This window comes from Strongylocentrotus purpuratus, unplaced genomic scaffold (assembly GCF_000002235.5).
Source record: "Strongylocentrotus purpuratus isolate Spur 01 unplaced genomic scaffold, Spur_5.0 spur5_scaffold_21, whole genome shotgun sequence".
Taxonomy (NCBI): Eukaryota; Metazoa; Echinodermata; class Echinoidea; order Camarodonta; family Strongylocentrotidae; genus Strongylocentrotus; species Strongylocentrotus purpuratus.
This window is the reverse complement of record NW_022145607.1, coordinates 33172576-33188615: the sequence shown is the minus strand read 5'-3', so window position 1 is coordinate 33188615 and position 16040 is coordinate 33172576.

Below are 16040 nucleotides of genomic sequence, written 5' to 3'. Positions count from 1 at the left end.
CTACTACTACTACTACTACTACAATACTACTACTACTAGTAATAATACTACTTCTACTAATACTACAGAGACACAGTATAGCATCAAATAATGTAATGTATATCTTACTATAACTACTACCACTACTTATGCTCATTCTACTAAGAATGGTACTGTTTCCACCAAAGACTGTTTTAGATGGTGTAATTCTACAAGATACACTGTATATTATTATAAATGAGTACCTATAATGTCTTACCGTAAGAGTATTTCAATTGGTTCATGCATTTTTGTCCGCCACTTTGTTCCGAATTGTGTGTAGTACCCCGTAAGTGACTCTGTGTAAGCAATGAAGCGTGAATTTTGTGTCAGTAAAATGTTTGAAATTATCAAAACGAAGCTTGATTATTCTGCATGGCTTGCTGATTATTGTTGGAAAAAAGAATTTTGATTGAATAGACAGCAGGATATGCAGTTATTTTTTATTTGTTTGGGTTTGATGTTGTTGTTGTTGTTGTTGCTGTTGTGTGTCATTGTTTCCAAAGACTGTGACCCGCCGAATATTCTGCAATTTATATATCTTTTATATTACTTATGCAAATGTATTATTCGTGTTCCTACAACGTATAACTACTGCGCAAAGAGAACGTGGTGTTTACATTGACTTCAAGTGAGGCTAAGATATCATTTGTTATTTTCTGGAAATTTTCAGATATATGTTTTAGGTATGTAAAGATCGAGTAAAGACTAATTTGTGATATTTTCATGTTTGATTTTGACAAAAGTTGGGATATATTAGTATTATCATTTTTTACAGGTGCTTATTATTTCTTTCACACTACATTATTTCGCTTTTATGCAAGTAACGAGTTCAGAGATATTTAATGACCTATTCGCATAATAAGTACAAAAGTACATAAAACGAATTATTGGATGTAATATGATAAAATGTTATTCACCAAACTTTGATTTATCACATGTATCAGAATTTGGCTAAAACCTAAGTATTTAAGGCATTTTGATTGTTACGTATATATTTATATTATCCTGACTTAAGTCGTTAAAGTTTGTGCAATATTCCTTTATTTCTAATGCATTGTAAGTAAAGTTAACGAAAAATCATGTTTTAATTAATCACATCTTTCGAAATTTTACTTTGTTTGTGACTGTATGAACGAAAGGTGTAATGACATCATGATTTTAATGTTCATTAAAACCTATAAATATTGATGCATAAAAGCACCTACACACCTACATCATGTATATGCCAGATAGATGTTATATATGACAGTTAAATGTCTGCTGTATGGTTTCAAGTATTTGTGTACAATCGCTAAACTGCTGTACAACATCATTAATTCGGATTTTGCTATTTTAATAATTCGCTGTAAATTACGGATAAAAATAATTATACAATTGTTTTTTTTCCCGACGTTTCATTTGGGCATTTGTCAGAACATGTAATTGGCAACCTTTCTGCTTTGTGGACAAAATAAATTATTAAAAATTATAATGTAATAATTTATTCTAGCGTCATTGTGTGTTTTCTCTGTACATGTTCTAAAATTAAAACTGAGTTTAGGAAAGATATAAAAAGAGGAAAAAAAGCTCTCATGAGTCATGACAAACAATTTATAACAAAAAAGTTTGTTTAATGATCATATGCGACATTACACAAATATTAATTTAGCAATCCCATCAACACGATATATATATATATATATATATAAACGTATATAAAAGTGCGAGAATTCTCAACTCCGGCATGACAACGGGTGTTCCAGAAAATGTAGGCGTGAAGAAAATGGTCTAGGAACGTGAGACATAGCTGTACTTTACATTTTTATTACGAGCTTTCGGCTTGTAAAACACTTTGAAATTGCATAATCATTTCTAAGTTTTTCTCGTACTAATTTTTGCTATGTTCATGATGCTTGACCAAGATCGAGTGATATTACGTTTGTATGCCATGTATATTTGTTCATACAATGTACTTGTTTCTGTATATGTTTGCACCTCAGAACCTGAAGAAGGCCACACAAGCCGAAAGCTCGTAATAAAAATGTAAAGTACAGCTACGTCTTACGTTCCTAGGCCATTTTCTTCACGCCTATATAATTTTTTTTATACATATATATATATATATATACGTATACATATAAAACTAGTTCTATGGGGACTTGTGTATGAGACCGCGTTACGGGGACTTGGACTTGCCGTGGGTTATTAAAGCAATCTCAACGTAGGATATGTAAAGCTATTCGAGGCGAAACTATATATCATTATATATCATTTGAAATACGAAATACATTCAAATAAAAACAAAATTAGTCTGTCTGTACCAGACCGTGGTGCGCGGACATTTGTCCCCGTAGCCCGGTATATATCCCCATAGCCCGGTATATATCAATGTCCCCATAGCCCGGTATATATCAATGTCCCCATAGCCCGGTATATATATATGTCCCCATAACCGGTGTATATAAATATACCCTATCAAGCCCAAGCTATTATGGTCGAAGGGCAGGGACGGCCGAGCGACTTCCAAAGTGGGGGGGGGGGCACCAAGAAAAAAGGGCACTTTCTAGAAAAAGAGCATGTGTCAGTACAACAAAATAATTATCAGAGGTGAAAATAGGGCATTTCTTACAACTTCAATAGGAGGCACTCACCAGGGATGAAAAAAGTCATTCATGAGAATAGGAAAATTGGCATTTGTCGACGGAAAAAGGGCCCCCATCAGATTTTGATAGGGGCATTTAAGGTGAAAAGGGCATTTATGAAAAGGGGATAGGTCCCTTATTAGAAAGGAAAAGGGGCACGTATCATTGGTAAAAAGGAAATTATCAAAGGTGAAAAGAGGCACTTATCGCACCTGAAAATGGGCAAAGACCAGATATAAAAAGGGGCACTTATGTGAATAAAAAAGGGGCACTTTTAATAAAGGAAAATGTGCATTATTTTGTTGAAAGAAAATGGGCACCGATCAGATTTTAAAGGGGCATTTATCGGAAGTGAAGCGGGCACTTATCTGAAGTTGAAAGGAGTAACTCCTCGCACCTGAAAAAGGTCATTTACCAGAGATGAAAAGGGGCATTTATGATAAGGTGAAGGGGCTCTTTTTTAATGGGGGCGCTTATTAGAAAGGTAAAGGGGAACATGTGAAAATATTTGCTTTATCCGAGTTAAAATGGGGGTAGCTATTTAAAGGGGGAAACTCTTACAAAGGAAAAGGGGCACTTGTCACAGTAACAGAGGCACCTCTCAGATTTGAATAGGGCAATTATCCAAGATGAAGGGGGCACTTATCAAAAGTGAAAAAGGGCACTTCTCGTACCTGAAAAGGAGCACTTACTATAGAGATTAAGAAGGGCACTTATTAGAATGGAAAATTGACACTTTTTGCAAAGGAAAATGGGAACTTGTCGAAGGAAAAGTGGCACGTGTGAAAATAAAAGGGGCACTTATCACAGATGAAAAGGGGAAGGGTCAATTTGACAAATTAATAGGGACACTTGTTAGGTAAGAGGGGCACTATTCCTATGTAAAAAAGGGGCACTTTTTACAAAGATAAAGGGGCACTTTTCCTATGTAAAAAGGGGCACTTTTCGGGTGCTTGAAAAAGTGGAGGCACTAATGAAATTGAATGACGATCGTTTGGAAATGATTGGGCAAACCTATAATTATATACAAATACCGTGCGCATACTCCAGTGGCGGATCCGGGGGGAGGGGGGGGGGGCTGAGGAAAAAAACGTGAAAAAACACGTTAAGTTTACCTTTTTTTGGAGATGGACCCACCCCTTGCGCTCAAAGGGGGGGGGGTGCAATTTTTTAAATTTTCGAGGACCAAAAAAAGAATTGTGCTCACTACCCCCCCCCCCCCCCCCGTGGTGCGCGGACATTTGTCCCCGTAGCCCGGTATATATCAATGTCCCCATAGCCCGGTTTATATCAATGTCCCCATAGCCCGGTATATATCAATGTCCCCATAGCCCGGTATATATCAATGTCCCCATAGCCCGGTATATATATATCTCCCCATAACCGGTGTATAATAAAAATACCCTATCAAGCCCAAGCTATTATGGTCGAAGGGCAGGGACGGCCGAGCGACTTCCAAAGTGGGGGGGGGGGCACCAAGAAAAAAGGGCACTTTCTAGATAAAGAGCATGTGTCGGTACAACAAAATAATTATCAGAGGTGAAAATAGGGCATTTCTTACAACTTCAATAGGAGGCACTCACCAGGGATGAAAAAAGTCATTCATGAGAATAGGAAAATTGGCATTTGTCGACGGAAAAGGGGCCCCCATCAGATTTTGATAGGGGCATTTAAGGTGAAAAGGGTATTTATGAAAAGGGGATAGGTCCCTTATTAGAAAGGAAAAGGGGTACGTATCATTGGTAAAAAGGAAATTATCAAAGGTGAAAAGAGGCACTTATCGCACCTGAAAATGGGCAAAGACCAGATATAAAAAGGGGCACTTATGTGAATAAAAAAGGGGCACTTTTAATAAAGGAAAATGTGCATTATTTTGTTGAAAGAAAATGGGCACCGATCAGATTTTAAAGGGGCATTTATCGGAAGTGAAGCGGGCACTTATCTGAAGTTGATAGGAGTAACTCTTCGTACCTGAAAAAGGTCATTTACCAGAGATGAAAAGGGGCATTTATGATAAGGTAAAGGGGCTCTTTTTTAATGGGGGCGCTTATTAGAAAGGTAAAGGGGAACATGTGAAAATATTTGCTTTATCCGAGTTAAAATGGGGGTAGCTATTTAAAGGGGGAAACTCTTACAAAGGAAAAGGGGCACTTGTCACAGTAACAGAGGCACCTCTCAGATTTGAATAGGGCAATTATCCAAGATGAAGGGGGCACTTATCAAAAGTGAAAAAGGGCACTTCTCGTACCTGAAAAGAAGCACTTACTATAGAGATTAAGAAGGGCACTTATTAGAATGGAAAATTGACACTTTTTGCAAAGGAAAATGGGAACTTGTCGAAGGAAAAGGGGGCACGTGTGAAAATAAAAGGGGCACTTATCACAGATGAAAAGGGGAAGGGTCAATTTGACTAATTAATAGGGACACTCGTCAGGTAAGAGGGGCACTATTCCTATGTAAAAAAGGGCTATTTTTACAAAGTTAAAGGGGCACTTTTCCTATGTAAAAAGGGGAACTTTTCGAGTGCTTGAAAAAGTGGGTGCACTAATGAAATTGAATGACGATCTTTTGAAAAATGGATGGGAAAACCTATAATTATATACAGCTACCGTGCGCATACCCCAGTGGCGGATCCAGAGAGGGGGGGGGGCCTGGGAAAAAAAACGTGTAAAAATACGTTTCTTTGGAAATGCCCCCCCCCCCTCCCTGGCGCTCAAATTTTCAAGGACCAAAACAAAAAAGCAGTGCTCACTACCCCCCCCCCCCCCCTCAGAAATGTTCAGATTATAGAATGCACGTTGCAAGAACACCGACGAAACCCTGAATGGTATCAGTTATTAAGGAATAACCACAATGCAATCTCAATGGGATTCCAGCGGGGAAATTTGAGCTCAGAAATGTTCCTAACATCGCCTTGCTGGGAAGGTCGCCACGTAGATCCTATATTTTGGCAGTAATCTGAAGTAATAGATATGCGGTATAAGTAGACAGTGGGGCATAGCCACCATACGCTCTTTAAACTAGAAACCCCCAAAAGAGCAATATTTCATAAGTGTATACGTAAGTTATGTTTTAATGTCGTTCTTTATACGCCTACGCACAGGTTTTAAATGATCCGTGCCTTCAAAACATTCGATGATTTGTATTCAGTTACATGCAGCATGGATAAAGAATATCTACATGATCTAGATAAAAGAGTTATGAATGACCCCCCCCCCCCCTCCCCCTCCCCGGGAGGGGAGAAAAGAGGAAGGCATAACAATTTGTTATGGATGGCTAGGGGTTGCCAGGGGGATAGGTCTGGATAAGGGGATATAACGTGTAAATGTTACCTTATTTGGTTCCAGGGTTTTAATTAGATATGAACAGAGAATGGGACTAGTGTCGGAAGGGGAGAAGGGGGAGGGCATAGCAATGTTTTATGGATGACAAAGAGAAACCAAGCTGGGGGATATGTCTGGATAAGGGGATATAAAGTGTCAATGTTGCCTCCTTGGTTTTGGGTTTAATGATACCAATGTCAACATATTATTTACGTTTAGAATTGTGGATTAATAAGCTAAAGGGATGCCAGTAAAGTGTCAGATTTCCCCCAAAATGTTACCTCCTTGGTTGTAGGGTTTTATTAGAGGGGATAACAATGTGTTATGGATGGCAAGGGGTAACCAAGGGGGGGGGGGTAGATTACGGGATATAAAGCAGTATAGTTATGTTACCTCCTTGGTTTTGGTTATTTTTTTATTATAATGAACGGGAATGGGACTAGAAGTATCAGGAGGGGAGAAAAGGGAAGGGCACAACAATGTTTTATTGATGGCAAAGGGTAGCCAGGGGGAAGGATATGTCTGGATAAGGGGATATAAAGTGTAAATGTTACCTCCTTGGTTGCAGGGTTTTAATTAGATACGAACAAAGAATGGGACTAGTGTCGGGAGGGGAGAAGGGGGAGGGCATTACAATGTGTCATGTATGGCAAAGCAGTATGTATTACCTCCTTGGTTTAAAAAAAAAAAAAAAATTAACAGAGAATGGGACTAGGATCGGAAGGGGGGAAAGGGGAGGGCATAACAATGTTTTATGGATGGCAAGGGGTAACCAAGGAGGTGGGGGAAGGTCTAGATAAGGGATTTAAAACATTTTATATTTCCTCCTTGGTTTTTAGGAATTTTAATCAGATATGAACAGAGAATGGTACTTCTGCTGGGAGGTGAGAAAATGGGAAGGCATAACAATGGGGGGGGGGGGGTGATAAAATAGCTGAACTGAAAAGGTCGCCACGTAGATCCTACTAGATATTTCGGCAATAATCTGGAGTAATAACGGATTTGTGTTATGAGTAGCCACCATACGCCATGTAATCTGGAAACCCCCCAAAGATCACTATTTCATATTTGTATAAATATGTTTTAATTTCATGCTTTATACGAATACGCAAAGTTTATCAAAGCAGCATGGATAAAGATCATCTACATGATCTAGAGAAATAGTTTTGAATGACTAACTCCCCCCTCCCCCCCGCCCCCCGTTATATTAAAAACTATAATAACTATATAAGGTTATGATTAAAAGTAATGTTTCGATTTATCTAGCGCCTAATATGGATGATAAGCGCTTTACAATGATATCATTAGCCCGGTCATAGGAAACAATGCAAACCAGCACACATTGTGTGTACCATCACAACTCCCTGGGGAGCAATCCTCCTTAGCGGCTCATGGGCATTGAGAAGATCTTTTACATGAGGGCTTTCACCTCCTACAGGGTCCTCATTTATACACCTGAGTATAGAGCATCAATAATATTATTGTGGAAAAGTTGTTTTGCTGAAGGAAAAAAAAGGCAGTGGGAAGGGTTCGAACTCGGGCTCCTATTATCGGAAAGCATGCGCTCTACCAATCTTGACAAGCCACATGCACATGAATGTGCATGTAGCGCGAATTCCTCAATATACTTGTAAAGGAAGTCGGTCAGATGACCAACATGATCAACGTTCATGATCACAAATAAAATACTAATCATATATATACAAATAATGTCTCCATAGCCCTGTCTAATCGTGGTTACTACAGTGTCCTCTTGTTTCGGAGTTGCAAAGTGCTTAAATAACGTAGGCATTGTAATAATTAATAAAGCCAATATCAGTTAACTATAATAACTATAATAAGTTATGATTAAAAGTTATATTTCGAGTTATATAGCGCCAATTTTGGATGATTAGCGCTTTCAATGATATTATTAGCCCGGTCATAGGAAACAATGCAAGCCAGCGCACATTGTGTGCACCATCTCAACTCCCTGGGAGCAATCCTCCTAAGCGGCTCATGGGCATTGAGAAGATCTTGTACATGAGGGGTCATACCTCCTACAGGGTATTCATTTATACACCCGAGTATAAAGCATCAATAATTGTGGATAAATTGCTTTGATGAAGGCCAAAAAGGCAGTGGGAAGGGTTCGAACTCGGGATCCTATTATCAGAAAGCATGCGCTCTACCAATCTTGAGAAGCCACATGCACATGAATGTGCATATATCGCGAATTCCTGTATATACTTGTACAGGACGGTCGGACAGATGACCCCCTTGATCGACGTTCATGATCACAAATAAAATACTAATCAATTATATACAAATAATGTCCCCATAGCCCTGTCTAATCGTGGTTACTACAGTGTCCTCTTGTTTCGGAGTTGCAAAGTGCTTAAATAACGTATAGGCATTGTAATAATTACTAAAGCCAATATCAGTTAACTATAATAACTATAATAAGTTATGATTAAAAGTTATATTTCGAGTTATATAGCGCCAATTTTGGATGATTAGCGCTTTACAATGATATTATTAACCCGGTCATAGGAAACAATGCAAGCCAGCGCACATTGTGTGCACCATCTCAACTCCCTGGGGAGCAATCCTCCTAAGCGGCTCATGGGCATTGAGAAGATCTTGTACATGAGGGGTCTTACCTCCTACAGGGTATTCATTTATACACCCGAGTATAGAGCATCAATAATTGTGGATAAATTGCTTTGATGAAGGCCAAAAAGGCAGTGGGAAGGGTTCGAACTCGGGATCCTATTATCAGAAAGCATGCGCTCTACCAATCTTGACAAGCCACATGCACATGAATGTGCATATATCGCGAATTCCTGTATATACTTGTACAGGACGGTCGGACAGATGACCCCCTTGATCGACGTTCATGATCACAAATAAAATACTAATCAATTATATACAAATAATGTCCCCATAGCCCTGTCTAATCGTGGTTACTACAGTGTCCTCTTGTTTCGGAGTTGCAAAGTGCTTAAATAACGTATAGGCATTGTAATAATTACTAAAGCCAATATCAGTTAACTATAATAACTATAATAAGTTATGATTAAAAGTTATATTTCGAGTTATATAGCGCCAATTTTGGATGATTAGCGCTTTACAATGATATTATTAACCCGGTCATAGGAAACAATGCAAGCCAGCGCACATTGTGTGCACCATCTCAACTCCCTGGGGAGCAATCCTCCTAAGCGGCTCATGGGCATTGAGAAGATCTTGTACATGAGGGGTCTTACCTCCTACAGGGTATTCATTTATACACCCGAGTATAGAGCATCAATAATTGTGGATAAATTGCTTTGATGAAGGCCAAAAAGGCAGTGGGAAGGGTTCGAACTCGGGATCCTATTATCAGAAAGCATGCGCTCTACCAATCTTGACAAGCCACATGCACATGAATGTGCATATATCGCGAATTCCTGTATATACTTGTACAGGACGGTCGGACAGATGACCCCCTTGATCGACGTTCATGATCACAAATACAATACTAATCATATATATACAAATTATGTCCCCATAGCCCTGTCTAATCGTGGTTACTACAGTGTCCTCTTGTTTCGGAGTTGCAAAGTGCTTAAATAACGTAGGCATTGTAATAGTTACTAAAGCCAATATCAGTTAACTATAATAACTATAAAAAGTTATGATTAAAAGTTATATTTCGAGTTATAGCGCCAATTTTGGATGATTAGCGCTTTACAATGATATTATTAACCCGGTCATAGGAAACAATGCAAGCCAGCGCACATTGTGTGCACCATCTCAACTCCCTGGGGAGCAATCCTCCTAAGCGGCTCATGGGCATTGAGAAGATCTTGTACATGAGGGGTCTTACCTCCTACAGGGTATTCATTTATACACCCGAGTATAGAGCATCAATAATTGTGGATAAATTGCTTTGATGAAGGCCAAAAAGGCAGTGGGAAGGGTTCGAACTCGGGATCCTATTATCAGAAAGCATGCGCTCTACCAATCTTGACAAGCCACATGCACATGAATGTGCATATATCGCGAATTCCTGTATATACTTGTACAGGACGGTCGGACAGATGACCCCCTTGATCGACGTTCATGATCACAAATAAAATACTAATCATATATATACAAATTATGTCCCCATAGCCCTGTCTAATCGTGGTTACTACAGTGTCCTCTTGTTTCGGAGTTGCAAAGTGCTTAAATAACGTAGGCATTGTAATAATTACTAAAGCCAATATCAGTTAACTATAATAACTATAAAAAGTTATGATTAAAAGTTATATTTCGAGTTATATAGCGCCAATTTTGGATGATTAGCGCTTTACAATGATATTATTAACCCGGTCATAGGAAACAATGCAAGCCAGCGCACATTGTGTGCACCATCTCAACTCCCTGGGGAGCAATCCTCCTAAGCGGCTCATGGGCATTGAGAAGATCTTGTACATGAGGGGTCTTACCTCCTACAGGGTATTCATTTATACACCCGAGTATAGAGCATCAATAATTGTGGATAAATTGCTTTGATGAAGGCCAAAAAGGCAGTGGGAAGGGTTCGAACTCGGGATCCTATTATCAGAAAGCATGCGCTCTACCAATCTTGACAAGCCACATGCACATGAATGTGCATATATCGCGAATTCCTGTATATACTTGTACAGGACGGTCGGACAGATGACCCCCTTGATCGACGTTCATGATCACAAATAAAATACTAATCATATATATACAAATAATGTCCCCATAGCCCTGTCTAATCGTGGTTACTACAGTGTCCTCTTGTTTCGGAGTTGCAAAGTGCTTAAATAACGTAGGCATTGTAATAGTTACTAAAGCCAATATCAGTTAACTATAATAACTATAAAAAGTTATGATTAAAAGTTATATTTCGAGTTATATAGCGCCAATTTTGGATGATTAGCGCTTTACAATGATATTATTAGCCCGGTCATAGGAAACAATGCAAGCCAGCGCACATTGTGTGCACCATCTCAACTCCCTGGGGAGCAATCCTCCTAAGCGGCTCATGGGCATTGAGAAGATCTTGTACATGAGGGGTCTTACCTCCTACAGGGTATTCATTTATACACCCGAGTATAAAGCATCAATAATTGTGGATAAATTGCTTTGATGAAGGTCAAAAAGGCAGTGGGAAGGGTTCGAACTCGGGATCCTATTATCAGAAAGCATGCGCTCTACCAATCTTGACAAGCCACATGCACATGAATGTGCATATAGTGCGAATTCCTGTATATACTTGTACAGGAAGTCGGACAGATGACCCCCTTGATCGACGTTCATGATCACAAATAAAATACTAATCATATATATATACAAATAATGTCCCCATAACCCTGTCTAATCGTGGTTACTACAGTGTCCTCTTGTTTCGGAGTTGCAAAGTGCTTAAATAACGTAGGCATTGTAATAATTACTAAAGCCAATATCAGTTAACTATAATAACTATAATAAGTTATGATTAAAAGTTATATTTCGAGTTATATAGCGCCAATTTTGGATGATTAGCGCTTTACAATGATATTATTAACCCGGTCATAGGAAACAATGCAAGCCAGCGCACATTGTGTGCACCATCTCAACTCCCTGGGGAGCAATCCTCCTAAGCGGCTCATGGGCATTGAGAAGATCTTGTACATGAGGGGTCTTACCTCCTACAGGGTATTCATTTATACACCCGAGTATAAAGCATCAATAATTGTGGATAAATTGCTTTGATGAAGGCCAAAAAGGCAGTGGGAAGGGTTCGAACTCGGGATCCTATTATCAGAAAGCATGCGCTCTACCAATCTTGACAAGCCACATGCACATGAATGTGCATATAGCGCGAATTCCTGTATATACTTGTACAGGACGGTCGGACAGATGACCCCCTTGATCGACGTTCATGATCACAAATAAAATACTAATCATATATATACAAATAATGTCCCCATAGCCCTGTCTAATCGTGGTTACTACAGTGTCCTCTTGTTTCGGAGTTGCAAAGTGCTTAAATAACGTAGGCATTGTAATAATTACTAAAGCCAATATCAGTTAACTATAATAACTATAATAAGTTATGATTAAAAGTTATATTTCGAGTTATATAGCGCCAATTTTGGATGATTAGCGCTTTACAATGATATTATTAGCCCGGTCATAGGAAACAATGCAAGCCAGCGCACATTGTGTGCACCATCTCAACTCCCTGGGAAGCAATCCTCCTAAGCGGCTCATGGGCATTGAGAAGATCTTGTACATGAGGGGTCTTACCTCCTACAGGGTATTCATTTATACACCCGAGTATAGAGCATCAATAATTGTGGATAAATTGCTTTGATGAAGGCCAAAAAGGCAGTGGGAAGGGTTCGAACTCGGGATCCTATTATCAGAAAGCATGCGCTCTACCAATCTTGACAAGCCACATGCACATGAATGTGCATATATCGCGAATTCCTGTATATACTTGTACAGGACGGTCGGACAGATGACCCCCTTGATCGACGTTCATGATCACAAATAAAATACTAATCATATATATACAAATAATGTCCCCATAGCCCTGTCTAATCGTGGTTACTACAGTGTCCTCTTGTTTCGGAGTTGCAAAGTGCTTAAATAACGTAGGCATTGTAATAGTTACTAAAGCCAATATCAGTTAACTATAATAACTATAAAAAGTTATGATTAAAAGTTATATTTCGAGTTATATAGCGCCAATTTTGGATGATTAGCGCTTTACAATGATATTATTAACCCGGTCATAGGAAACAATGCAAGCCAGCGCACATTGTGTGCACCATCTCAACTCCCTGGGGAGCAATCCTCCTAAGCGGCTCATGGGCATTGAGAAGATCTTGTACATGAGGGGTCTTACCTCCTACAGGGTATTCATTTATACACCCGAGTATAGAGCATCAATAATTGTGGATAAATTGCTTTGATGAAGGTCAAAAAGGCAGTGGGAAGGGTTCGAACTCGGGATCCTATTATCAGAAAGCATGCGCTCTACCAATCTTGACAAGCCACATGCACATGAATGTGCATATATCGCGAATTCCTGTATATACTTGTACAGGAAGTCGGACAGATGACCCCCTTGATCGACGTTCATGATCACAAATAAAATACTAATCATATATATACAAATAATGTCCCCATAACCCTGTCTAATCGTGGTTACTACAGTGTCCTCTTGTTTCGGAATTGCAAAGTGCTTAAATAACGTAGGCATTGTAATAATTACTAAAGCCAATATCAGTTAACTATAATAACTATAATAAGTTATGATTAAAAGTTATATTTCGAGTTATATAGCGCCAATTTTGGATGATTAGCGCTTTACAATGATATTATTAACCCGGTCATAGGAAACAATGCAAGCCAGCGCACATTGTGTGCACCATCTCAACTCCCTGGGGAGCAATCCTCCTAAGCGGCTCATGGGCATTGAGAAGATCTTGTACATGAGGGGTCTTACCTCCTACAGGGTATTCATTTATACACCCGAGTATAAAGCATCAATAATTGTGGATAAATTGCTTTGATGAAGGCCAAAAAGGCAGTGGGAAGGGTTCGAACTCGGGATCCTATTATCAGAAAGCATGCGCTCTACCAATCTTGACAAGCCACATGCACATGAATGTGCATATAGCGCGAATTCCTGTAAATACTTGTACAGGACGGTCGGACAGATGACCCCCTTGATCGACGTTCATGATCACAAATAAAATACTAATCATATATATACAAATAATGTCCCCATAGCCCTGTCTAATCGTGGTTACTACAGTGTCCTCTTGTTTCGGAGTTGCAAAGTGCTTAAATAACGTAGGCATTGTAATAATTACTAAAGCCAATATCAGTTAACTATAATAACTATAATAAGTTATGATTAAAAGTTATATTTCGAGTTATATAGCGCCAATTTTGGATGATTAGCGCTTTACAATGATATTATTAGCCCGGTCATAGGAAACAATGCAAGCCAGCGCACATTGTGTGCACCATCTCAACTCCCTGGGGAGCAATCCTCCTAAGCGGCTCATGGGCATTGAGAAGATCTTGTACATGAGGGGTCTTACCTCCTACAGGGTATTCATTTATACACCCGAGTATAGAGCATCAATAATTGTGGATAAATTGCTTTGATGAAGGCCAAAAAGGCAGTGGGAAGGGTTCGAACTCGGGATCCTATTATCAGAAAGCATGCGCTCTACCAATCTTGACAAGCCACATGCACATGAATGTGCATATATCGCGAATTCCTGTATATACTTGTACAGGACGGTCGGACAGATGACCCCCTTGATCGACGTTCATGATCACAAATAAAATACTAATCATATATATACAAATAATGTCCCCATAGCCCTGTCTAATCGTGGTTACTACAGTGTCCTCTTGTTTCGGAGTTGCAAAGTGCTTAAATAACGTAGGCATTGTAATAATTACTAAAGCCAATATCAGTTAACTATAATAACTATAAAAAGTTATGATTAAAAGTTATATTTCGAGTTATATAGCGCCAATTTTGGATGATTAGCGCTTTACAATGATATTATTAACCCGGTCATAGGAAACAATGCAAGCCAGCGCACATTGTGTGCACCATCTCAACTCCCTGGGGAGCAATCCTCCTAAGCGGCTCATGGGCATTGAGAAGATCTTGTACATGAGGGGTCTTACCTCCTACAGGGTATTCATTTATACACCCGAGTATAGAGCATCAATAATTGTGGATAAATTGCTTTGATGAAGGCCAAAAAGGCAGTGGGAAGGGTTCGAACTCGGGATCCTATTATCAGAAAGCATGCGCTCTACCAATCTTGACAAGCCACATGCACATGAATGTGCATATATCGCGAATTCCTGTATATACTTGTACAGGACGGTCGGACAGATGACCCCCTTGATCGACGTTCATGATCACAAATAAAATACTAATCATATATATACAAATAATGTCCCCATAGCCCTGTCTAATCGTGGTTACTACAGTGTCCTCTTGTTTCGGAGTTGCAAAGTGCTTAAATAACGTAGGCATTGTAATAGTTACTAAAGCCAATATCAGTTAACTATAATAACTATAAAAAGTTATGATTAAAAGTTATATTTCGAGTTATATAGCGCCAATTTTGGATGATTAGCGCTTTACAATGATATTATTAGCCCGGTCATAGGAAACAATGCAAGCCAGCGCACATTGTGTGCACCATCTCAACTCCCTGGGGAGCAATCCTCCTAAGCGGCTCATGGGCATTGAGAAGATCTTGTACATGAGGGGTCTTACCTCCTACAGGGTATTCATTTATACACCCGAGTATAAAGCATCAATAATTGTGGATAAATTGCTTTGATGAAGGTCAAAAAGGCAGTGGGAAGGGTTCGAACTCGGGATCCTATTATCAGAAAGCATGCGCTCTACCAATCTTGACAAGCCACATGCACATGAATGTGCATATAGTGCGAATTCCTGTATATACTTGTACAGGAAGTCGGACAGATGACCCCCTTGATCGACGTTAATGATCACAAATAAAATACTAATCATATTGTCCCCATAGCCCTGTCTAATCGTGGTTACTACAGTGTCCTCTTGTTTCGGAGTTGCAAAGTGCTTAAATAACGTAGGCATTGTAATAATTACTAAAGCCAATATCAGTTAACTATAATAACTATAATAAGTTATGATTAAAAGTTATATTTCGAGTTATATAGCGCCAATTTTGGATGATTAGCGCTTTACAATGATATTATTAACCCGGTCATAGGAAACAATGCAAGCCAGCGCACATTGTGTGCACCATCTCAACTCCCTGGGGAGCAATCCTCCTAAGCGGCTCATGGGCATTGAGAAGATCTTGTACATGAGGGGTCTTACCTCCTACAGGGTATTCATTTATACACCCGAGTATAGAGCATCAATAATTGTGGATAAATTGCTTTGATGAAGGCCAAAAAGGCAGTGGGAAGGGTTCGAACTCGGGATCCTATTATCAGAAAGCATGCGCTCTACCAATCTTGACAAGCCACATGCACATGAATGTGCATATATCGCGAATTCCTGTATATACTTGTA